The sequence below is a fragment of the Erinaceus europaeus genome, chromosome 5, assembly GCF_950295315.1.
Source record: "Erinaceus europaeus chromosome 5, mEriEur2.1, whole genome shotgun sequence".
Classification (NCBI taxonomy): Eukaryota; Metazoa; Chordata; class Mammalia; order Eulipotyphla; family Erinaceidae; genus Erinaceus; species Erinaceus europaeus.
This window is the reverse complement of record NC_080166.1, coordinates 7063234-7089182: the sequence shown is the minus strand read 5'-3', so window position 1 is coordinate 7089182 and position 25949 is coordinate 7063234. Positions and strand designations below refer to the sequence as shown.

General features: G+C 37.8%; 1 long non-coding RNA gene across 1 annotated transcript in view; it reads left to right on the top strand.

The window, feature by feature from the left end:
* The window catches only part of LOC132538573 (uncharacterized), a 56614-nt gene extending 35838 nt beyond the window's left edge, over positions 1-20776 (top strand). Inside the window, exons 2-4 of the long non-coding RNA XR_009549910.1 lie at positions 11231-11280; positions 19804-20475; positions 20634-20776. This is a non-coding gene — a long non-coding RNA (uncharacterized LOC132538573). The remainder of the gene's footprint in view (positions 1-11230; positions 11281-19803; positions 20476-20633) is intronic.
* Positions 20777-25949: the final 5173 nt, after the last annotated feature.

Below are 25949 nucleotides of genomic sequence, written 5' to 3'. Positions count from 1 at the left end.
AAATTCAGTGAAAATGTCTGTTTACTAAAACAGGGTCTCCTGAAAAGCTTAGAACCCAGCAGTGCCCAGAAGTTTACACCTGAAGCTTAATAAGCAAAATAGAAAGTGGTACTATTTGTGAATGACAGTTTTTCCTCCCTGCTTAAAATCAGATTGGCAATTATTTGTATTTTCTATTTTTTAAAAAGAAGGTATTCATTGAATGATATTTTGAAATATATATGATAGAATTTCAAGTTTAAAAGTCACTTACACTCTTGTCCATCAACACAGAAATTCAGTTATACCAGAACTCACCACTCATTAATGAATTTAAATTTGAGGATGTGAAGACAAGCAGAGAATAAAAGCTAATATCTCCACAGGCATAAGCTCTCCTGTAGAATTTGCCAATAACCACAGTTAAAAAGTGTTTCTGAATAGTGACTTCACTTGCCAAAGGCTTACTGGAAATAAGTGTGGGGAATTTTTCTTCTCAAATAGCAAAGAGTTGGGTCAAACCATCAGAAAAGGAGATAGAAATGAGGTGGGAAAGATGAGAAATGTCATAACACTTTCCTGCAACTTTTAGCAATGCCTGAAGACCTGTGGTCCTTTGATGCAAAGAGAAATGAAAACTTGGAACAGTTCACTTTCTGTGGAGAAGAATAATAGCCATCATTACTAATGCGCTATTCCAGCCTCAGCTGCTGGCCCATTAAAGGGATATGGGACAGAAGGGTGACAGTAGGATGCTGGCAGAGTCCCCTTCAGAGATCATGAGGTAGAGCTGGACCACGAAAAGGACGATGCAATACTAGTGACCCAGATATATTGACCTTAGTAGGTATTTATTCTACCCCAATGGAAATCTTGCCTACAAACTAAGATGACATAGGTAATCTCCAGTGTCACCTAATTTTTACAACTTGCGTTGAGATTTTCTAGTGCTTTTACCTTACAAGTCCGTTAGGAAACTGAAGTGATTTCTTTAAAAAAAAAAAAAAACTGAATCTAGGGGAGTCCGGCGGTAGCGTAGCAGGTTAAGCGCAGGTGTGGCAAAGCGCAAGGACCTGAGTTAAGGATCCCAGTTTGAGCCCCCAGCTCCCCACCTGCAGGGGAGTCGCTTCATGGGTGGTGAAGCAGGTCCTCAGGTGTCTCTTTCTCTCCCCCTCTCTGTCTTCCCCTCCTCTCTCCATCCTATCCAACAATCACAACAACAATAATAATAACAACAATGATAAAAAACAAGGGCAACAAAAAGGGGGGGGGGAATAGCTGCCAGGAGCAGTGGATTTGGGGTGCAGACACCAAGCGCCAGCAATACCCTGGAGGCAAAAAAAAAAACCCGCTAAATCTATACATTTTAAAACAGCTCTGAATGAAATGGCTGGTGGAGAGCCAGAGCTTGAACCCTGAACCTTGCACATGGTGTTATGTGTGTTTAACCAAGTGAGGCACCACCGGACCCCCATACAAGTTATCTCACTTAAAAGGTAACAATTAGACACATCAGAAAGATGAAATTATAGTATGCTTTTTGCATTGACTTGTGTGTCCATGATTTGGCGATGTAATGTCTTATAAAATTTTGCCTCCAGGTAGTCTCTTAAACAAGGTATGTACATTCTGTTACAGAGCTAGGTAAAGCCTCTGCAAAAGCATCTTTTCCTTCTCTTCTTAAATAGTTAATACAGAAACAGAAGATACTTCACTCACTTCTGCGGCAGGCGAACTCAAAATCCAGTTAAGTGCATGACTTCAGCATTTCTACATCAGGGGAAATCAACTGTCCCTTTTTCTCAGCCAAGACAGATTTTGTGCTCACCATTCCATAGCATGCATCATCATGCTTCCGAATTTGTTGTTTATTAGAGTCTGCTATTTCTATTGTATGGTAATTTCCCAAAGGCCAATGAATAGAATAGGTCTGATTCTCATTTATCTTTATTTGGCCAAGGTAATGACGGTCATAAACAGCATCCCAAATAGTGGAACTCTCCGATTTAGCTCTCTTCAAGATGGTGTCTGTCCTGCATCTAACCCTGTGTGGTTTTAGTCAAAATAGTTGACTTATTCATTTCACACATATTTACTGAACAAAATCCAAGAAAGCACGTGTTCCAAATATTATATCATCAAAATTCAGTTACATACCATAAAGGCAGAGATAGACATTCCTCTATCTGGAATCAACCCATTAAGAGATTACATGACTCATACAGAATATTAAAACAACAAGGAACCACCTAAACACTAGTATGCCTTTTATTATTCCCAAGTGCTGGAAAGTCTGAACACTGTCAGTGATGAAACATGTTTCCCCAGCAGAAAAGCTACATCCATGACCCCTCTTTTTTTTGTTTTCCATTTGCCATTGCAAAAAATGCACTGCTCTCTGTTACAAATATTATTCTGTTAAATAGCAGGCTCTGATTTATTGACTTCATTACTAGCATAATAACCATAGATTGGGCTGTTAGGTATTCTACTGACTTTTGTGTCTTAATCAGTAAGAATTTGGTTGGCAGATACCTTGAATGTCTATTTAATCTTAACTTGAACTAATTTGATTTCAACTCCTACTACACAATGAGCAAATGATGCACTTAATCAGAAAATACAAGCTGAATTAGTTCTCATTTGATTCGTTACATCTGCCACTAGCGAGTTGTGTGATGAAACATTTCTTCAGTATATATATTTCGTGAAAGAGAAAGACAGGTAGAGACTGAGATAAGCAACAGAGACAGAGAGACAGACAGAGTGAAAGGCCAGCACACTACAGAGCTCTGGCATACATGGTGCTAGGTATTAAACCAGGCCCCATGCATGTAAGCCTCATACTCCCCCCTTCCTAGGTTGTTGTCCTTGTTGTTATTGTTGTTATAATTGTTGTTGTTGGATAGAACAGAGAGAAATAAAGATAGGTGGGGAAACCAGAGAGGGGGGAAGAAAGATAGACACCTGCAAACCTGCTTCACCGTCTGTGCAGCGACTCCCCTGTAGGTGGGGAGCGAGGGGCTCTAACCCGGATCCTTACACCAGTCCTTGTGTTTTGCGCCATTGCTTAACCCGCTGCGCTACTGCCCAGCCCCCATTTTTTTTGTTTGTTTGTTTGTTTCTGAAGCATGCTTCTGTTGTTTGCATTTAAAGAATACCTCTACCAACTAACAAATGAGTGAGTTTAGGAAAAGCCTATCATTAGTAACTACCCTGTGATGTCAATTTCTACAGTCACTCCACTAGTAATTGTAGAAAACGTGCAGAATATTCCAGTGGTTCTGCGTATGCCCCAGACTCACCACTGGATTGACTATGTTTCTGTAGGCATGTCATCAAAACATCTTGCAATTCTACCCACTTTATTCTTTGTGCCAAAATTGAGACTGGCACTTTAGAATTAAGGAAATGCAGAATTCTCAATGGTTTAAGCTTATAGCTTAGAGGATGTGAAACCCACTCTCCGCAAGAAGTTATCGCATCATTATTACAATTTTAAATAAATAAGACAGAATTGACTAAATATTTTTGAAATAGCATGAACGCAGCCCCAGGACTGAACAGAACTGATCGATGGATTGGTGGGGACTCTATAAGGGACATTTTTTTGGTCAACAGTCTCCATTCACATGACTATAGTAAAAATAATAATAATAAATAAATATGAAAAAAAACAACTGCAGTCCAATGAGATGGTTTTTTTTTTCATTTTCAGTCTATGTGATGCATAATCTTTGTATATTCCTTAACTTGCATATCTGCCAGTCTCCCTCATAAATATGCATGATTTCCCCCAGAAGGCAATGCTGGCTATTAAGTCACCCTACCTCTCCTCAGCCTAAAACCAGACCCCCACTTCTTTTCTGAAGCTGGCTGGACAGTCTATACTGCCTAGACATGTTTCTCAACTTGACTTGTTTTCAAGTCAATAAACCCCTTCTTTTCTTTTCATCTTTTCTTGTGATTTTTGACTATAGGTAATAAAAGCAAAGACCCCTTATTTGTAGGGGAGAGTATATCTTCACAGCACAGAGGAGAACATATTCAACAAATAATTTCTAAGTGAAGTCTTAGTAGTTCAATGGACATAGCTTATAAGAATTGACAAATGGAGTTCATCCAAATAATTATTTTCTTGCAGCTCAGTGGGTATCATGGGGTTTTGGCTTCTATATCAGTAAGAGATTAAAGATTGGTTAAAAAAAAATAGCTTAAACCTCTCCTTTTTTTCAAATAGCACTTCTTTTAAATGTTAATATAGTGATATACTAGCCAATAAAATCTGTCCCTGCAATTATATATCCAATTTCTCTGTGGCTCAGATTTCTATTAAATTACAATAGCAATTATTTATATAATCGGTCTAATGTACAAAACTAGTGAATGTGTGTGCTTGTTAAATTTAGGAATTATGTTCCTCTGCTGGTGGCAATGTAAATTGGCCCAGCCCATATGTAGAGCTACTAACCTGCAATTCCTGTCCTGGGGAACCAAATACACCCATTCAAAAAGATCTGTGTATAACTATATGCAGAGCAGTACAATTTGTAATAGCCAAAACCTGGAAGCAACCTAGATGTCCAACAATGTCATTTCATTGACCCCTCTATTCCTGTCAGTCCTCTCCTGTACATTTGTGAAGATGAAAATACATATATGGTTTGTTTTCTAATTCACTTTTAACTCACAAACTACTTGCTGATAGGATGTGTGTCAAAGTGTATTTACCTTTTTCCTGCTCTGATTTCCATAAATCTATTTTATTCCTTTCTCTTTCTTGTACTTTCTATTTATTCTCATCTTGTCAATCACTCGTCTCCATTTCTGTGTGCTCCCTTATAATAGCTAAATTTAAGAGTCACTGGATATTTATCACTTATTTCAAACCTACAAGCTAAGGTCCTCCCTGGTAAAGATTTTCTTCACTTTAAGTACATCCTTTGAATACACAATAACACTACTATAAACAGTTAACATAAAATTTTAGACATAACTTATGAGCCCTCATACCTGTATTTCTCTGTGATAATGGGTCTCTAGGGGTTTTTTGTTTGTTTGTTTTTCTGATATTTACAATCATAAAAAAATAATTAAGGTGGGGATAGATAGCATAATGGTTATGCAAAGAGTGCTCATGCCTGAGGCTACACAGTTCCAGGAAGAGTCCCACTCACCACCATAAACCAGAGCTGAGCAGTGTTCTGATAAGCAAACAAACAAAACAAAGAATGGGTAGATAATGTAATTTAGAGTGAAAAGGGGATGTGTGTGTGTGTGTGTGTGTGTGTGTGTGTGTGAGAGAGAGAGAGAGAGAGAGAGAGAGAGAGAGAGAGAGCAAATAACCAAGTAAGACGCTGCATTCTTTTAAGAGTGAGACTAAAAATTTTTGAACCTACTAGTGGGAATAATTCCTAAAACCCAAGAAGGTCTCAAAATCCTGAATATTTGGAAAAGAACAATTTGCTGTCATAGAACATTTTTATATAGGTACCGATATGCACCCAGTAAGATTGGACAAGTCCTTCCCTTTTTTGACACAGGTGGGGTGTTACACCTCTTGCTGATACAGCCCACAACAAGCAAAGATGATAGAACAAGATGTTTCTCTAGGGATTTGCTTGTAGTAACATGTCTGAAGACATCCCTTCTGAGTGGAGTAATCATTTAACCTGAAGCATTTAGTGGAAATAGAAATTAAGTGGTTAATTCATGTGTCTGTAGAGACCACCCACAATTTTTTCGCTTATTGTTCTGCAGACGAAACAGTAGTGACCCAGGTAGAGTATGGATGGAATGAGAGGGAGTGGCAGTAAGCAAGGAGCAGAAGTTAATCAGGTGAGATTAACCAGAAAATGAAGTCACATAGAGTCAGACGCATAATCTGATTATTTTGCTGTAGTAAAATTAAGTGGCAAAGTGAAAGAAAATGATGAAGTATCGACCCCGTGAGCAAGAAAGACATCAAGTCTAAACAAAAGATACAAAATTTGGGGAGTCTGGCAGTAGCGCAGAGGGTTAAGAGCAGGTGGCGCAAAGTGCTAGGACAGGCGAAAGGATCCTGGTTCGAGCCCCCCCCCCCCCCCCCCCGCCACCTGCAGGGGAGTCGCTTCACAGGTGGTGAAGCAGGTCTGCAGGTGTCTGTCTTTCTCTCCGCCCTCTGCCTTCCCCTTCTCTCTCCATTTCTCTCTGTTCTATCCAACAATGACGACATCAATAACAACATCAATAACAGCAACAATAAAAAAACAAGGGCAACAAAAGGGAATAAATAAATATAAAACATTTTTAAAAATACAAAATTTGATTAGTCTTCATAAGGTAGTATCTAAGCCAATGTTAAATTCATAATGAAAGACCTGTCTAAAAGTGGTCCATGAAAAGTCATAGAGATGATAACTGTAGGGGTATATAAGAAAAAAAAAAAAAAAAGCATTGCAAACAAATAGGCATTTGCTTGCTTATTTGTGTTTTTGTCTGTTTATTATCTTTTATGAAGACGCAGGAGTTTACACATGTACCATTTCACCACTCCAGTGCTGCTTTTCCATTCAACTAGAGAGAAGACGGCCAAGGGACACACATAATGGTTCTGCAAAAAGACTTTCATGCCTGACTGAGGCTTCCAGGTCCCAGATTCAATCCCTGTCCCACCATAACATAAACCAACAAATCAGAGCTGAGCAGTGCTGTGGTCTCTCTTCTCTTCTCTCTCATTGAAATAAAATAAAATAAAATATTTTAAAAAATAGAGAGAGAGAGAAGAGAGAGTGACAGCACAGCACCTAACTTTCCTGTGTGCCGTGACATCTCCAGGTATGGTAAAGTCTCAAAGCTGGACTGCACACATAGTAAGTCAGGTAGTAAGCCCTGGTTCCCTCCCTGGTGAGCTCTCTCCAAGTCACTCACCAGTTCTTTTTGTTAATGAGTCAATAATACATGCATCTCAAGGGTTCATGGTAAAATAAGCAAACTATGTTGTCATCTAAGTTATTTATGATTTGAAAGTTTGCACAGTTTGGCTTCTATATAAGAAATTCTCAGCCCAATGAATACCTGAGTCAGGGAGCTCATTTATTCACTGTGAAGCTGTGGCCCTTTGAGAACTATATAAAAATAAATAAATAAGTTAGAAAACTTGCTAAATATTTTTAATTTTTTTGCTAAAGATACAAATGTAAGGAAAGTATAAATGCAGGCATCCTTGGCGCTGTAAATGGCTAATGTTGGAAAAAAAGCTGTCTAGGTGCAAACCTATTTTTCTTTTTCTAAAGCAGATTAACTAGCTGGGTATTTCTCTAAATAGCTTAAAAGGCTCAAGTTATATCTGGCAGAGTGAATAGGTAATGATATATGCCTCATTCACCAAAGAAACAAATGTTTTGTTTCCCAACTCTAATTTTGTATTTTGTAGTAAGCTAGAGTGATATAATATACACTAGTATTATTGTAAAACAAGAGTTTATTACTTGGCTAAGTAAGTTGATCTTTGGAAAAAGTGTACAAGTGCTTTGAAATAAAATAAAAACTACTTAATCCAATCTTCTCTCATACAATTTCTTTCAAGGAGAACAGACACAGCCTGTTAAAATAACAAAGCATGTAGAGTTTCCATTCATAGACAAAGTGTCCTCATTCAAACTCCTACTCTCAAGCTACCTTGCCCCTCTTCTCAACTTTCTTTGCAGTGGGGAAATGTGATTCCATGGAACCTCCGGGATTTTTGTTTTATGTTAGCTGGCAGGGCTTTTCATGTCTCACAGACCTGGTGACACCTAAATGACACACACTTTGGATTGTCTGTTGTGTGGAAGAGAGATAAAGGGAGGAGGAGAAAGCTAAAACAGGTGGGCAAGGGCAACCTGGCAGTCACAAACAGTGCTGAGATCAGGGCCAAGCTTAGGATCATTTAGGAGATAAAACAATCACTTGGTTGAAATGATCTCCCAAGAAGTGTTAAATTACAAGCCAAGCACGGAAAAGTCTTCAAAATCTGGCACCCCTGGAATGAAGTTTTGCAAAGGAAAAAGTTAAATCCTTAGACTCTTTTTAGACTAATATAATTTAAATGCAATTAGTAAAGCATGTGTGGCTAGCAAAATAATGTGGAGTTTTGACTGCGTTTTATACAGCATGCAGACTTGTATAAAATTCCACCAGGTTAGATGTTCTAGGAAAAAAGACTGAATATTTGGGAATGAAATTCTACTTGGCCACATACCTATGTCACTGACAGAATCCAGGATTGGTTGTTTGCTCGGCAGTAAATATTTATCAAGATTCTTTGTAAGAATCTGGAAGATTGCACGTTTTCTAGTTTCAGAGGGAACAAGAGACTTCACATTGATTTGATCAAAACATTCCCATACCTTCAGACTTTCTGACTAAATAGCAATATGTCTTTAATATATTCATTCTTGAATGACTTTTTAAAAGTGTGTTCCAATGAAAAAAAATCATAAAAGGTTGAGATGTGATTTCCATAAGATTACAAAATGTAAAACAAATGTCAAAGTAAATTTTTGCAATTGCTTTTGATTACAGCAGTTTAAGATTTTAAAGCATTTGAGGAAATTCTTAAACCGGCTTTTTTTTTTTTTTAACTAAACATAAACTCCCTTGAACTTAACCACATTTCTTTCCCCACCTGTCAGTCACTTCCTTGTACTTCTTTTGAATCACTATTTGTCTGCCGAAAACAGTTGTTGAGCTTGCTCCCTTTATGAAAAGACTTTCTTGAGGGCTGGGATCCTCTTCAGCACTAAGAAGGCAAAGCCTCCTCTCAGAATTCTATTTGATCAGATTCCTTGCTCCCACTGTTAATATGAGTAGCCAACAACTTCTGAGGAAAGGAATGAAATCAATGTGAACCCATGGTACAAACCAGAGCTTTTATAGTCAGTGAGAATATTTATTTCCATCTCTGAAACTTCAGGAGTGACTAGAGTTACTAATGGGACCGATCGGTACCTAAACGTATCTATATCATTAGTTGTCTTCTTTCTCTCCTTCTTCTCAGTTCCATACACAATTGTATTATACTGCCACAATAAAATGCCTCCTTTCTGCTAATGAGTCCAGTATTGAATCTAATCTTAGTAGTTAGATGAGGACAACCTCATAGTTCATTCCCATTTAGAAGAGCAATTCTGCTTATCACAAAAGGAGAGCCAAGCAGGAAGAAAACATTCATCTCCTGCATCCTTTTTCAGTCTGGTCGCTACTGGAAAGCACTGGCTTCATTGAATTCCACTCCACTGGCTGCTGTTATAACTTTTTGTTTATCAAACACCATAGATTCCATGAGGATTGTAATTTTGAACTTGGTCTATTTGTGCCAAATTGCCTGAAAATAATAATTAGAGACAATTTAACATAATGAGTACAGTAGTTTCAGATAAATTACCCCTACAGAACATTAATTGTATTCATTAAATAGAAAGGGATAAAATTTCAAGGTCACGTCTATTATGGTTTTATTTTTAGAAATCATTTTCAATGCCTTTTTAATTCATAAGATAATAATTTAGACAGAAAGAAGAGATACTTAGCTATTAAAATGTCTCCATTAGAATGATATTTTTCATTAAAATTCTACTATAACTCACAAATCATATCTTAGTGTTTTATTAGAATGCTTCTTTTTGCATCACTGTGTATTTAAAATCTGTTTAATATCTAAATAATAAAACATTACTCAAGTTTGATCTTTTTTCCCCTAATTTTCTAAGTTCATTATCTTAAGTGAATTAATGTAGAAGCAAATCTATCCAGATAAGCATAGTGAATTCTATATCAGGAAGTCTAAGTAGGACATTCTTTTGAAAATTAATAGCTACATATTTACAAAAAATGAATATCATCAGACATATAAAACAAATTTTGTCTTTTTATTACTGTAATGACTGAAAATAAAGATTACACCTGTTTAATCAATGAAACAATATACTCTTAATAAAAGTTATGATGTGACTGGGAAATTGGAGAGCTCTGTGGAGAAACCTTAAGTTTGCAAGTTCTCATCTGTGATCAGTCTGTGTTGTCTTTACCGGACAAGGAACTAGTGCATACCACAAACTGAATTTGGCAGGTACTAAGGAAATTTAGATATTTTGGATGGAAGATGTGCTCGCTGGCCAGCTACATATGCTCTTCAGAAAGATGACCTTCATAAAACCACGATATTCCCTTTTTTTTTTTACATTTTAATTACCTTTCTATTGGCTTATTCAATTATTGTTGCAAAATTTAAAAAAAAGAAAAAAAAATTTTTTTCCTTTTTAGGTTCAGTCCCATGGCTAGTCTTTGGAATTGTTTTGAAATCATCCTTATGAATTAGCATAATATCTGCTTAGCTTGAAAAGAAAAAAAATCTGAGGTTTTGAAAAATGTAGCATTTCAAAAAGAAGTTTTGTACTTGCAAACCTAAACCATTTTAAGTCTAATAAAAAGTCTTTCTTGTAGTCCAACTATATCTATTTAACTTTCTTGTGAGTCTTATAATTAATACAGAAAATGGAAAGTTATTTTCACATCATTTTATTAGGGATATAATTATTTCCAGAGCAGTCGTCACATGGATACACTTTCTTATCTCCCCATGATAGGTGTCTCCCCCCCATTCATACCACCAACCTGTCTTCCTCCACCATGCTATAGCGTCCCCCAGTCCTACTCCCAACTCCCTCCACACCAAATTCCTTGGCTTCACTTCAATAGACTACTCTCTAATCCAAGTTTCCCCATGTATTTTCTTTTTCTTTCCTTGTATGTTAAATTTTCCCTACAAGTGAAATCATCTGGTATTCTTCTTTTCCATCCTGACTTATCTCACTTAGCATGACTCCTTCAAATTCTATCCAAGATGTATCAAAGAAGATGTCAGCATTTCTTACAGCTGGGTATTATTCTATAGCCTATAAAAACCTTGACTTTCTAAGCCACTCATCTGTTTCTGGGCATCTAGGTTGCTTCGAAATTTGGAAGCAAATTGTAAACCTGCTGCTACGAATATAGGCAGCATGGATCTCTTTGGATAGATTTTTTTTTCTTTTCTTTCTGCTTTTTGTTTTTGTTTGTTTTTGTAGAGACAGAAAAGCAAAGAAGCCTAGATAAAGAGAGAGAGAGAGAGAGAGAGAGAGAGAGAGAGAGAGAGACCATAGTGGTGAAGCTTTCTTCAGTGCAGTAGGAACTAGGCTTGAGCCTAGGTCACCCACATGGCAAAGAATTGTCCAAGTAAACTCTTTTGCAGGCCCTGTTTTCTTTGGATAATCCCCAGGAAATGAAGTATGGGATCGTAAGGTAGGTTCATTTTTAATGTTCTGAGATTTCTGCAGAATGTTTTCCTCACAGCGTAGATGAACTATTCTTCCCCTCCTGCTGAGGTGTGGTATTCTCACTGGTGAGAAGTGATATTTCACTGTTGCCTTTGTTTGCATTTCTCTGATAATCAGTGACTGGGTATATTTTCATATGTCTAGATATAGATGTATAGAGAATATAGACTGTGGAGAATGGATTTGTCATTCTTTATATGTTTCTGTTTCTTGTTTCACTATGAAACTAGAAAACATACAATCTTCTGAATTCTTATAGTGAAGAATTCTTATTTAATGAAAAATATTTAATTTTCCCTTCTTCAGTGAAAATTTTATCAGCGTCCTCTACCCATTGTTCAATAATGGACTTGTTTGTGGTTGCTGTTGAGTTTATTTATATATTTTGGTTATAGCCCTTATCTGATGTAAATAAACAGAAATTTTGACTTTTGATTCCAAATCTATCAAAAAAAAAAAAAAAGCAAACATCCAGTCAGTTGTTTCAACAAAAAACAAATTTAACAAAAACTTTTGTTTGTTTCTCCAGAACTGAGGCCTCACAGGCTAAATATTTGGTCACTTTTTAATTTGATTATAGAGACTTAGAGAAAAACACAGAGAGAGACAGAGAAACCATCACACCCAGATCCCCTGAATCCATGACACAAACCCTGTGGTCTGAACATGGTTTTGGGTTGTGTTCATGAATAGGTATGTGCCTTACCTATGATATCATTTACTGTGACAGAATGAGTAAAAGAACAGGGCTGGGGGATGTATATGTAATCAAAGGATGGTTTTGTTTTTGAAGCACTTATTGTTAGCTGCTACCTTTTAGAACTTCTAAATAAAATCAGAAAGACAGTTGGGCTATAGACATGGAAATCAAGTTTGATGAGTGAATGATTAATCAATACTTTATGGACATTTTATCTGACTATTCTTAATCAGAGCAACAAAGGTTTTAGTGGTCTTAGAGGTGGTGCAGTGGATAAAGCATAAGACTCTCAAGTGTGAGTCCTGAGTTCAATTCCCAGCAGCACATGTACCAGAGTGATGCCTGGTTCTCTCTCTCTCTCTCTCTCTCTCTCTCTCTCCTCCTATCTTCTCCATGAATAAATAAATAAAATCTTTTTTAAAATTCAAATAGGTGTTCTTTTTAGTCAATAAATAGAAAAAGTGTTAATGGCTGGAATTTGACCACTGCAAATTGTATGCTATTATATCGTTTTCTTAAGTTTCCACTTATTATCGTAAGTTTACATAATTTTGTAAAAAAAAAGTCATTAACTGCATATTAAATATATGTACATATGTAGAAGTATCCACACTTATACATGACATTCAGTGCTACTTTTATACTATGAAGGTGATGTCTTTCCAGAAATAAATTACCCAAATATACAGGAGGATTATTCTAGGGATTTGAAGAGATGTCCAGAGCACCCAGCTGTGATAACCTCTAAGATTTTTATCCTCTCCAGCAACTCGAAGGGCTTGGCATAGGTGACAGTATTTTACAGTACATCCTCAGAGCTAAAAATATGGAATAATTGCCAGTACCATTAAAACCACCTTTCTTAATGATCCTGAAAACTAACATGGAGACTTTGGCCACATTTCAGAATGTCTGTTACCTTGCCATTAGAGTAACCATTGCTTCAATTAGTAGGATCTTACCAAAAACAAATGACCATCAACCTAGAAAATCATACAGAGAATTAGAAACAAAGAAATGGTGTTTTTTTTTTCAATGCCACCCAAAGCTGAAACAAAAGTAACAAAGAGAAGATAGTAGATAGATATTTTATTGACAACTTTTACAGGACACAGTTAATTCTTAACCGAGCTGTTCCTCATAATGTTCACACCTCGTGCTATAAAAAATTCATAGCATTTTTATGGTCTGAGGCTGTCAGTGCTTCAATAAGTTTGACTCGCTTTCCCAGTGATGTTGTTTTAATAATTTAGGGGACATTTACATTTTATTCAGCCATACATTCTCTTCCATATAAATTTTCTTATAACTTTACGTGGTGGAAGACTTCAGCTGGGGAGAAATAAACAGCAGAGTGATGTACCTCATTCTTAGTTTAAATTATGGAAATGGTTTTATACTTGTTAAGACAATATTTATTTTATACAATGTAATTCAAAGGGTTATCAAAATATCTCACCTAGATAGCTTTTCCATCTACAGAATCCAGGTGCAAGCTGGCCCATTCCTACATTGGAGGAAGCTTCAGTACTGTGGTGTCTTTCTGCTTCCTATCTATCTGTATATCTGCAAAATCCAGACAAGAGTGGTGAAGCCCCAGTGACCACATAAAATAAAGATGAATAATAATAATGCGAATACCAACGAATCCTGGTGAACAGTAGCGTCTTCACCTTAAACCTGTAACCCATCTCATTTCTCTCTGAACGAACAACTACTTTTAATAGTTTTGTTTTATTTATTTTTTTAAATTTATTTATTAATGACAAAGGAAGAGAGAGAGAGAGAGAGAGAGAGAAAGAAATAGACATCACTCTGGTACATGTGCTGCCAGGGATTGAACTCAAGACCTCATGCTTGAGAGGCTAATGCTTTACCACTGCACCACCTCCTGGATGGTTTTAAATACAAATTTTTCTGTTTCTTTGTTTGTTAAATACAAAGTTTTCTGTTTGTTTACTCAGCTCTGGTTTATGATGGTGCAGGGAATTGAGCCTGGGACTTTGGAGCCTCAGGCATCAGAGTCTGTTTGCATAACCATTATGCTATCTATCCCTACCCTAATAGTTTTTATAACAAAATATTTATTCATTCATTTAAAATTTCATTAATATATGAAAGGAATCCAGTGAGAGAGACCAGAGTACTGTCTCATGGTGGTGTGAGAGGGTGAACCTGGAAAAAGGGAGCGAGAAAGAGAGAGAGAGAGAGAGAGAGAGAGAAAGAGAGAGAGACTGGAGAATGAGGCAAGCAAATATAGTACACTGTTGCTAGATTATCTGCTTGGCCCCTTTAATGTTTTCATTCTTTCTGACATATTATTTTTAGATACTTCAGTCTGGTGTGAATAATGCAAAGTACATGAATATCTTTATTATATGTATACTTTGAATATTTATTACACATTTTAAATGAGGCAGCTGTTGAAAGATAAAGTGAAGTTTTCTGAGTAGCTTGTGATTACAAATTTTGGAGATATGCAGTAAACTGTGTTGTTAGTATTTAAAGCCTTTGCTTCTTGACGTAAGAACACAGATCTATAAGAAATACATGTTATGCTCTATCCAAGCACATTTAACAAATTTTTTAATTTTTTAAATTTTATTTATTTATTTATTGGATAGAGACAACCAGAAGTGGAGAGGAAGGGGGAGACAGAGAGGGAAAGAGACAAAAAGACACCTGTAGCACTGCTTCACCTCCCTGCAGGTGGGGAACAAGGGCTTGAACCGGGTCCTTGAGCATTGCAACATGTGCTCTCAGCCAGGTGCATCACCACCCAACCCCTCCAAGCACATTTAGACAAGCAAGCAGACAGATACATAGTCCGGGAGACTGTTGGGATTCAAGTGCCACTGTAGTTATGTTGCAAAATGTTTCTGGAAAAGGTGGATGATACAAAGAATTCTAGATAGAGTGGAATTAACTGGCAATTTATATACGCCATTAGGTGTCTTCAAGCACAGTCACATTTATATATATATATATGAGCAATTATTAATACTTGGGCTACACACTTTCATGATCAACTCAATTCATAACACTATAAAGGTACAGCATTCTATGATCAATAAATTATCTACCTAACAAAGCAGAATTTCTCTGTATCTCTCCTCACTGTCAAACACAGTTTGTAATGATTAATATAATGAACTACCTAAAAGGGGAACACGGGTAGGATTAAGGCATGCAAGCTTATTCACCAAGGAAACTCTCTGATTTAATCTTACTCCCCTAGCAAGACTCTGTAAATAAAAATTTAATCCAGGAATAATCAACAGGTCATTCCCTCCAAATTATATAAACATTATTCAGATGATAAAAGCCAAGTATGACACAGAAATGTCTCTTTTATCAAGAACACTGGCAAAATACCTAGGTTGAAAATGAAGTAGGAAAACTTAATTTAAAATGAAGAATAAAGCAAACATTATTGTTTGAAGTGCTTTATTTGTATATTTTAGGATAGATTTTTAATTTTTTCCCTTTTGTTGCCTTTGTTGTTTATCCTCATTGTTGTTGTTACTATTGTTATTATTGCTGTCATTATTTTTGGATAGGACAGAGAGAAGTGAAGACAGAGAGGGGGAGAGAAAGATAGACACCTGCAGACTTGCTTCACTGCCTATGAAGTGGTCCCCCTGCGGGGGGGAACCGGGTTCTTGAACCCGGGGCTTGAAACGGGATCCTTCTGCTGGTCCTTGCGCTTCGCTCAATGTGCGCTTAACCTGCTGTGCTACCGCCAGGCTCCCTATGATATTTTTTAAGAAGTCATTTAAGAATATATTGCAGTGCTGGACAGTGGAGACCTTTGAAACACCCAGGTTATCATGCACAACGTGAAGGGTTCAGGCCCCAGTTCCCACCAGTCATAAGCAGGCTCTGTAAACAAGGAGGCAGTACTTCACCCTCCCACCTCTTTGTCTGCCTCTGCATTTCTCTTCATGTCCATCAAACAAATTTTAAAAAAATGGCTGCCAAGAAACAGTGGTAGAGTCATGCAAACACCAAGCCGCAGTGATAATGCTGGTGACCAAAAAAAAAAAAAAAGTGTGAAAGGTGAAATAACACAGCTTCATATTGCCGTGAAAGTTTTTGCCTAGAAAGTAACAGTTGTAATTGTCCCTCTAGTGATGTGGCTATTCTGGTCACAAAAATCACAGTTGATGCAAGATTTTGCAGGTAATAAGTATGAAAACCATCTTGATAAGAATGGAATGTGTGCATTTCACATGCCAAAATCAAAGGTCATCCATGTCCACTTAGTAGTGGCATAAAACATGGCGTGCTCAGTGATAACTCAGAATGGTGAGATTTTATTAAAGGTTTATACATGGATCATTGCAAGCATTAAAGAGAGAAAAAGCAAGAGATGGACTTTAGCTGTCATAGAGGGATTTACCTAAGATTGATGGTAAAACTATTAAATTCTGAGTTCCTGGAAAGACTTAGAATTTCCTTCCTGGGCGGAGGGTAGATAGCATCATGGTTATGCAAACACACTCTCATGCCTGAGGCTCCAAAATCCCAGGTTCAGTCCAATGCACCACCATAAGCCAGAGATGAACAGTGCTGGTGTAAAAAAAAAAAAAAAAAAAAAAAAGCAAGCATTTCCTTCCTGAGAAGTACTTAACACGGTGTATAACTGTTTGTAATATATATATATTTACAACATCTTGGCCAATGATTGACATTTATTTTTACTTATTTTTTTATATTTATTGATTTCCTTTTTTGTAGTTGTTGCCCTTCTTTTATTGTTATAGTTATTATTGATATCATTGTTGTTGGATAGGACAGAGAGAAATGGAGAGAGGAGAGGAAGACAGAGGGGGAGAGAGAAAGACAGACACCTGCAGACTTGCTTCACCGCCTGTGAAGTGACACCCCTGCAGGTGGGGAGCCGGGGGCTCGAACCAGCATCCTTATGCCCTTATGCGGGTCCTTGCGCTTGGCGCCACATACACTTAACCTGCTGTGCTACCTCCCGACTCCTGTGATTGTCATTTCTTACTTTATCATTATATTGCCCCGTGATGTCTCTCCCTGCTGTAGGTTCTCTCAGCCTGGCAGTTAGGGCTTTAAAAAACACTTACATTTTATAGCATTCCAAATTTACCATCCTTAACTATGCTATGACATAGCTTACCAGCAAAGTCTACATGTGGAAAAGTGGAAATACTGAAGTCTTGGAATTTTAGTTCTAGCTGGTTTTGTTAAGTAATGAAAAAAAAAAAGCTCTTGTAGAGACAACTCAAAGTTAAAAACCTGATTTATTATCTCTGAGAAAATGTCCCTTATATTGGAAGCTGCCTATTATACTTCCCAATAATTTTGACAGCTATTAAAATTACCTGTGAATATTAAAATCCTAATAATGTAATCCTTTAAGGACTGATGCTCATACACTACCTTAAACCAAGGTCATAACAGATAACATTACCAGATAATGTCATAGTAATCCAGTGTGTATTCTATTTTTTTGTTGTTGTTCTTAGAACTACAGAATCTTATCTGTTTAAGAAACTCAGAAGGTGGCTAAAATACTAATCTGTTGCTGTATAGTGTATACTTAGAGTAATGTCTTGTAAACACTGACTAGTGCCTGACATCTTTCATACTTGCATTACATATTCATAAGCTCATGCACATCTGCAGACAGTTAATCATGAATTTGGTTATATTCTTGGCATATGACAGTCTCGGTGGGAATCAATGTTCTTTGATATGTCTATATGTATTTATTGTGAGGTTTGAATACAAGGACCATTATCAAACAGTCTGGTTTTCTTCAAATATTGTTCAACAAATTAATACTCAATCAAAATGACTTCAGCTTAATTAAAAACTGTTCATGCCACTTTATCATGAAATTAACCTTATTAGTGTCCAACATTTTAGCACACTTATGTTCTTGGATGTTTTTCAGATGTCTTACAGACCTGATCTTAGATTGAGTTTTCTGAGAAGGGCATCACATAAAGTTTATGGAGTCAGTCACCTCAGAGGAACACTGGCTTAAGGGTGAAGTTAGGGGGTCAGGTGGTAGCGCAGCGGGTTAAGCGCACATAGTGCAAAGCGCAAGGACTGGCGCAAAGATCCCGGTCTGAATAGCAAGAATAGCAATTTGTGCTTAGGGCTACTGTCTAGGCAGTTGATGAACTTGAGATACTAACTCTATCCACCCCTCCCACATGTTGCTATTGACAGGACAAAATAGTGACAAGACTAGAGTTCCACATCTTCCCCGCCACCAAATGTCTGTGCCCTCCCCCTCCCCCTTTGGTAGCCCCAATAGTTTTCCATTTTAAATATGGGTTGCGTCGTGTCTGGTTGTTTATTTCATGTATGTGTGTTCAGTTCTCTAAATTCCACATATGAGCGAGACCATCCTATAGTTTTCCTTTACCTCCTTGCTTATTTCACTAAGCACAATGTTCTCAAGTTTCATTCATTTTATCCCAAAGGATGCAAAAATAATTTTTATTGCTGAATAATATTCCATTGAGTATATGTCCCATAACTTTTTTTAACCAATCATCTATGGAGGGACATTTTGGTTGTTTCCAAATGTTTGCTATTGTAGATAATGCGGCTATCAACATGGGGGTGCTTATATCCCTTCAAATTAGTGATATTATCTCTTTTGGATAAATGCCTAGGAGTGGGATTGCTGGGTAATAAGGTATTTCCATCTGTATTTGCTTAAGGATTCTCCATACTGTTCTCCATAATGGTTGTACCATTTTGCATTCCCACCAGCAGTGCATTAGAGTTCCTTTTTCTCTATATCCTTTGTAACACTTATCTTCTCCTGTTTTGCTGATGAAGACCATTCTTACAGGTGTGGGGTGGTAGCTCAGGGTGGTTTTAATTTGTATTTCTTGTTGTGTTTAATAGTTGTATGGGGGGAAGTGAAGGTCTGATTGCAGCTACTCCATAAACTACGCCTCCCGGAAGTCCAAGTCTAATAATGTCTTTATTCCTTCAACTACTGGGAATGTTAGTGGCTGAATGTTTTTAGCTGAATCAGTCTTCTAGACTACCCATGGCTGAAGAATGCATACTTACTCAAAATCATGGCCTGCTACCCGAGAGGCATAGTGATTCCCAGATGGGTCCATGAGGAGGTATAAATATGACAGTCCCTTCTGCCTCAAAGTGGGTCAAATACGGGGAAGCATCCCAGCCCTACAATTACCAAATTACCAGTAATGATTTAGAGGATCTTTTCACACTACAGTTGAACTACTTGTAATTCTTCTTCTTCTAGCGTTTGCCCTTCTTCCGTAGCCAGTCAACAGCGTCAGGTTGAGCCTGATGTCAAGTTTTGAGACCTCCTTTGAATCTGGAGAGGTGGCAGTCGTTGACTATGTGGGTCATAGTCTGTCTGGAGCCGCAGGGGCAGTTAAGGTCATTTCTGGCCCCCCAGCGATGGAACATAGCGGTGCACCGGCCATGGCCTGTTCGATAGCGATGGAGGAGGGCCCAATCATAACGTGCTAGGTCAAAGCCGGGTGGACGCTTGCAGGGGTCTGTGATGAGGTGTTTGTTCTTGACCTCAGCTGACTGCCAACTCTGTTTCCAAGAGTCTGGAACAGAGAAGTTCAGTGTAGGCATATGAGACCAGATTGGGTGATGAGACGTCAAGCGTTGGCCAGGGTGGGCGAAGATATCCGCGTATATTGGCAGGTCCGGTCGAGTGTAGACGTGGGAAATGAACTTAGATGATGCCGCATCACTACTTGTAATGCAATCTAACTTCGCTCCTTTTTTCTTTGCCTCCAGGGTTATTGCTGAGACTTGGTGCCTGCACTACGAATCCACTGCTCCTGGATGACATCATGTCCCCCGCCCCTCTCATTACTGTTGTGCAAAATGATAACACTCATGGGATTAATGAGTTTAAGGGGATTAATTGTTTATGGATCTCTAAAAATATATCAGAAAATAAAGCTCTGAAAAGATCTAAATCAATTATAGCTTTAGGTCAGATAGGTCAAGACCTTTTGACCTTGTAAGTATTTAAAATACAGGGAGGTTCGGATACCACAAGAAGCGTTCAGATCATAGTGAAGTGAAGTATAATGACACAGATACTTAGCCTAACAACTAACCTGGCTATAATAATTAATTATTGATATTTTAACTTTCTCTAAGACTACAAGAAACCCCTTGCATCCTCTTTAAGACCTGCATTTCTCCTAGTCCTGTACTTGTCCCTCTAGGGTATGCCCATACTTCTTGAAATTCCTTTCCTTGGTTCCTGACCACCATACCAACCCTGTCAACTTTAACCAAATTGCTCCTGGTGCTGCCACCCTGCATTATGCTGCTACTGAAATCCTGCTGTGGACTGTACCCTGAGATACCAGCCTGAGAAGTCAACCTCATGATTCTTCATATCTGCCGCTCCACTCTGACACCATTCTCTCAGAAAACATTCTCATCCAACCTCAGGTTAGTTACCAAACTCAAATAAAACTATTATAGTTGTGTGCCTCCAGGAACACGCCTAAAATGGTTTCCCTAGCTTTCTTCTGCCCTAAAATCCCTAAATCATCTGCTCTGATCCTACTTTCTGGTTCTTGTTCATTAACCATCTTGTCTCAACTTAGGTCATGGCACCTCCCAGACACCAGGCTGCAGATGCTACCGTGACTCCACCCCAACTTCTCTGGGCAGATGATCTCATCAATGTGTCCTGGACTCTCGCATCTCCAGTGCTCTGGCCCACTAGGGGAAAATAGAAACAGGATCGACCTGTCAATGTCCATGCTCAGTGGAGAAGCAGCTACAGAAGCCAGAAGTTCTACCTTCTGCTCCCTATAAATAACCTTGATCCATACTCCCAGAGGGGGAGAAGTGAAAGGATGAAGATAAGAGGACTCTGCACTCCAGCTCCATCAGCACCCGGAGAGAAAGAAGGAAAAGGAGAGGGACATATGGAGGTAGCTTTTATGTCATGAGTGGTTTAGAGAGAAAGAGAGGATTGAATCAGGAAAAGAAGGGGTAAATGTGGACAGATAGTTGTAAAGAAGATTGTTGGCCCATGTCTACAACTTTAGGAGAACTGTGATGGACTGCTGTGGGGAGACTGAAGATTCAGAACTCTGGTGGTGGGAATGGTGTGGATTCAAACCCCTGTCGACATGTAATTCTGTAATTTAAAAATGTAAAAAATAAAATGAAGACATTAGACTTGAAGAGAATCTGAATTGAACTATGCTTACCTTAATTCTTGGGTTATTCACTCACTGGCCTTCTAAAAACATTAAATCTCCTTGATAACATTACTTTTCAACACACTACAATCCCATGTATAGTATAAAAGTGAACAGGTTGAGCCTGAAAAAGGACCCATCCTTATTTCTCCATACATGATTGATTTTCTACCTTCTACTGCCTTCTTTTCACACTTTTTGGTCATAATGTTCATCCTTTAGCAGTTAAATTTCTCAGAGTATATGCAGAATATACCAAATTAGCACCTCTACCTTATCTATATTAGTAATAGTGTTCCTCAGCCTTCTGGCTATAATCTGTTCATATCAGTTTAACTTTGTTAGTAACACTAGTATTTCTACTATTATTGTTGTTGCCTGATGTTATAAGTAATGCCAGGTAAACTTCTGTTTTTCCTTTAAATAATTTTAACTATTCCAATTAAACATGTAGACCTTATGTACCTAACCTCCCACCCAAATCTATTTTTCTTATACTTCTTATCAATAAACCAGCCCTTGAATGCCATTCTTTTTATTGTAATTTGTTTACTTTATCCCATTTTTTTGTCCATAAAGTTCTCTAGATCACTATAGTTTATTTCTCAGTAGTTTTCTTTTCTTAAAACTTTACACTGTGTACTCAAATATCATTTGGAAATAAATGATAAGAGTAAAATAAGAAAGAGGAAGTATAAAAGTTAGGTAGCAATAGGGTTTTGGACTCTAAATGATGAACTATTTCAAAAAGTAGGATGAGTGGTACGGGAGGTGGCGCAGTGGATAAAGTATTGGATTCTCAAGCATGAGGTCCTGAGTTCAATCCCCAGCAGCACATGTACCAGAGTGATGCCTGGTTCTTTCTCTCTCTCTCCTATCTTTCTCATGAATAAATAAATTAAATATTTTTTAAAAAGAAAAATTAAAAAAGGATGTGAAAAAAAAAGTAGGACGAAGTCAATGACTGGTCAAGTAAAAATATCGTTGATAAATTCATCATTTAATTTCACCACAGAAGTTACTAAGGGTCATTAATGAAAAACCTCATATCTTCTTCCAAACTATTTTTTCAGAAAGACTTACATATACAGTCATTTTTTTAATTTAAATTTTTCTACTTCTAAGTGTCTCATGATGTATGTGTTTAAGCTTTTTTTCTGCACTCTTCAACAAACATTTGCAATTAAAATAGTTGCTTCTTTGTCTATTCTTAAGTTATCCACCTTTAAAATACAAATTGTATCATTCATTAATCATTCTCTTCAACTTTCTTTATATTTGCTATCTAGGACAACAGATCACTTCCTATCATATTATAGCTATGACTTACTATATATTATCAACTTTCTTTATATTTGCTCTCTAGGACAACAGATCCCTTCCTATCATATTATAGCTATGACTTACTATATATTATCAACTTTCTTTATATTTGCTCTCTAGGACAACAGATCCCTTCCTATCATATTATAGCTATGACTTACTATATATTATCAAAGAAACTACTGTTCAGTGGAGTGTTGATATTTAATGAATTTTATTAACAAACTATATGAATGTTTTGACAAAATTTCTTCATGCTGTTGAACCTAGGATACTTTTTTCCTAAGCTTGCATCAAAATTAAAAACCCCATTTCATTAAATATTTCTTAATTAGCTCCCAAATTTATAAGTTCTACCCTGCCTACTTTGAACTTAATTTACTGGTAGGTAAATTAAAGACTGGTAGGTCTTTCTGGACAAAAAAAAAAATCAAAATCCTTTTAATTTTTCCGATCCTGTAAATGTTTAAAGACAGATGGCTATCATGTTCCTCCAACCAATCCACGGCCCCGTCTTTCTCTCCTTTCACAGACTAAACATTCCGGGTTTTCTAAACATTCTTTATGTGATATGCTGTCTAGCCTTTTTACTATCCTGGTTGCCCGATGTATTGGGTCCAGTCTGTCAATGCCTATCCTACAGAGTGGCAAACAAAACGGAACCCAGCACTCTTCCATGTCTTAGATGAGTACATACTGAAGTAGGAATACTCACCTCAGTATTCAAATCACTGAAATTGGCTGAGGCAACCAAAAAGTTAGCTCATTCAGTTTACTGGTAGCAAACTATTAAATCTTACACTGACAAACAGTCAAATCACGGAATGACTATATTACAATGTAGACAAATTGACTTTTTAATCATAAGAGAAAGGTACTATACTTATATCCATTATAAGCATTCCTTTAATCCATTGTCTTTAATGATAGCAGTTAATTGTTTGTGAATTCACTGAGAAAAATTTTAGAAGTATTGTAAATTAACATAAGCTGAATGACAACTCAAATTAGAATAATCATTCTTAAATACGTAAAATATAAGATCAATTGAAAAATAATTAAAGAGATCATAGTTTACATAGTGACATGTAAGACTCCGAGGCTGCAATCAGATTCAAGTCTTTTGGGTATTAAAAAGGAAGAAAGTATAAAAGTCTGTAAATGAAAAGACTGGCATACTTTAATGATGACTCTTTTCTTTTTATTTAAGAAAGGATTAATTAACAAAACCATAGGGTAGGAGGGGTACAACTCCACACAATTCCCACCACCCAATCTCCATAACCCACCCCCTCCCCTGATAGCTTTCCCATTCCCTATCTCTCTGGGAGCATGGACCCAGGGTCATTGTGGGTTGCAGAAGGTAGAAGGTCTGGCTTCTGTAATTGCTTCCCCACTGAACATGGGCGTTGACTGGTCGGTCCATACTCCCAGTCTGCCTCTCTCTTTCCCTAACAGGGTGGGTCTCTGGGGAAGCTGAGCTCCAGGACACATTGGTGGGGTCTTCAATCCAGGGAAGCCTGGCCAGCATCCTGGTGGCATCTGGAACCTGGTGACTGAAAAGAGTTAACATACGAAGCCAAACAAATTGTTGAGCAATCATGGACCCAAAGCTTGGAATAGTGGAGAGGAAGTGTTAGGGGGGTACTCACTGCAAACTCTAGTGTACTTCTGCTTTCAGGTATATATTTTGCAGTAGTTTATGGATACGTGTGAACATAAGCTCTCTCTCACAGAAACTGGTGTATATCTAGGTTATGGGACTTTGTTAGAAAGTGAACCACCTGAGATGAAATTAGAGTGTACTGGGAGTCGGGCTGTAGCACAGCGGGTTAAGCGCAGGTGGCACAAAGCACAAGGACCGGCATAAGGATCCCGGTTCGAATCCTAGCTCCCCACCTGCAGGGGAGTCGCTTCACAGGCGGTGAAGCAGGTCTGCAGGTGTCTATCTTTCTCTCCCCCTCTCTGTCTTCCCCTCCTCTCTCCGTTTCTGTCTGTCCTATCCAACAACGACGACAACAACAATAATAACTACAACAATAAAACAAGGGCAACAAAAGGGAATAAATAAATAAAATATTTAAAAAAAAAGAAATTAGAGTGTACTATAAAAGGAAAGGTCTCACCTGAGTAATGAAGCTGAAGGGTTGTCATTCCGCACGTGAAGTCTCTGGACACAGTCTGACGTGAAGCATGTTGAGGTGGCAATCGTTGCGTTGGTTAGGTTGTGATCGGCGGATGCAATATTATTTGATATGGATTGGGAGAGGCATACGGGAAAGTGGGCCCTATCCAAGGGTTCCAGGACTGGGGGAAGTAGGGGCTCTATAGTGGAGATGTGAGGTTCCTGCTGTCTTAGGGTTCAAAAAGACAATCGATAGTTAATGTTATCATCACATTATTTGGTAATTGGGTTAACTTTGAAAAGTCCTTTTGTTATGGTTTGCTGTATAGTACCCAGTATCTTGTATATAGCTGTGCTATTGGATGCTTCTAATCTACTTGGTCTAGGCTTTTGAGAGAGTCTGCATATCAAATACACAGCCTATATGTTAAAAAGATTCAGTTTGTGTTTTGAAAACTTTGAGACATACAATTGATTTTCCCCCTCTCATATTAATTAACTAGTGATTTACATGTCTACATTTTGCTAGGAGTGTACATAAACACCATTCCCACCACCAAAGGACTGTGACCCATCCCTCCCACCCACTCCCACCCCCCACTGGCCCAGGAAGCTGCATGTCTACCCCTCACCACAGGGTTTTTACTTTGGTGCCCTACTTACAATTTGGTCAGGTCCTACTTTTAGTTTCCCTTTCAGATCTTCTTACTCAACTTCTGTTGATGAGTGGGATCATCCCATACTCATCTTTATCTTTCTGACTTAGATCACTTAACATAATTCCTTCTAGCTCTGTCCAAGATGGGTCAGAGAAGGTGGGTTCATTGTTCTTGATAGCTGCATAGTATTCCATTGTGTATATATACCACAGCTTTCTCAGCCACTCATCTGTTGTTGGGCACCTGGGTTGCTTCCAGGTTCTAGCTATTATGAACTGTGCTGCTATGAACATAGGAGTACACACCTCTTTTTGGTTGGGTGTTATGGAGTCCTTGGGGTATAACCCCAGGAGAGGAATTACTGGATCATATGGAAGGTCCATGTCTAGCCTTCTGAGAGTTTTCCAGACTGCTCTCCACAGAGGCTGTACCAATTTACATTCCTACCAGCAATGTAAAAGGGTTCCTCTGTCCCACATCCTCTCCAGCATTTGTTGCTGCTGTCCTTTTTGATGTATGCCATTCTTACAGGAGTGAGGTGGTATCTTAGTGTTGTCTTAATTTGCATTTCTCTGACAATCAGTGATCTAGAGAAGTTTTTCA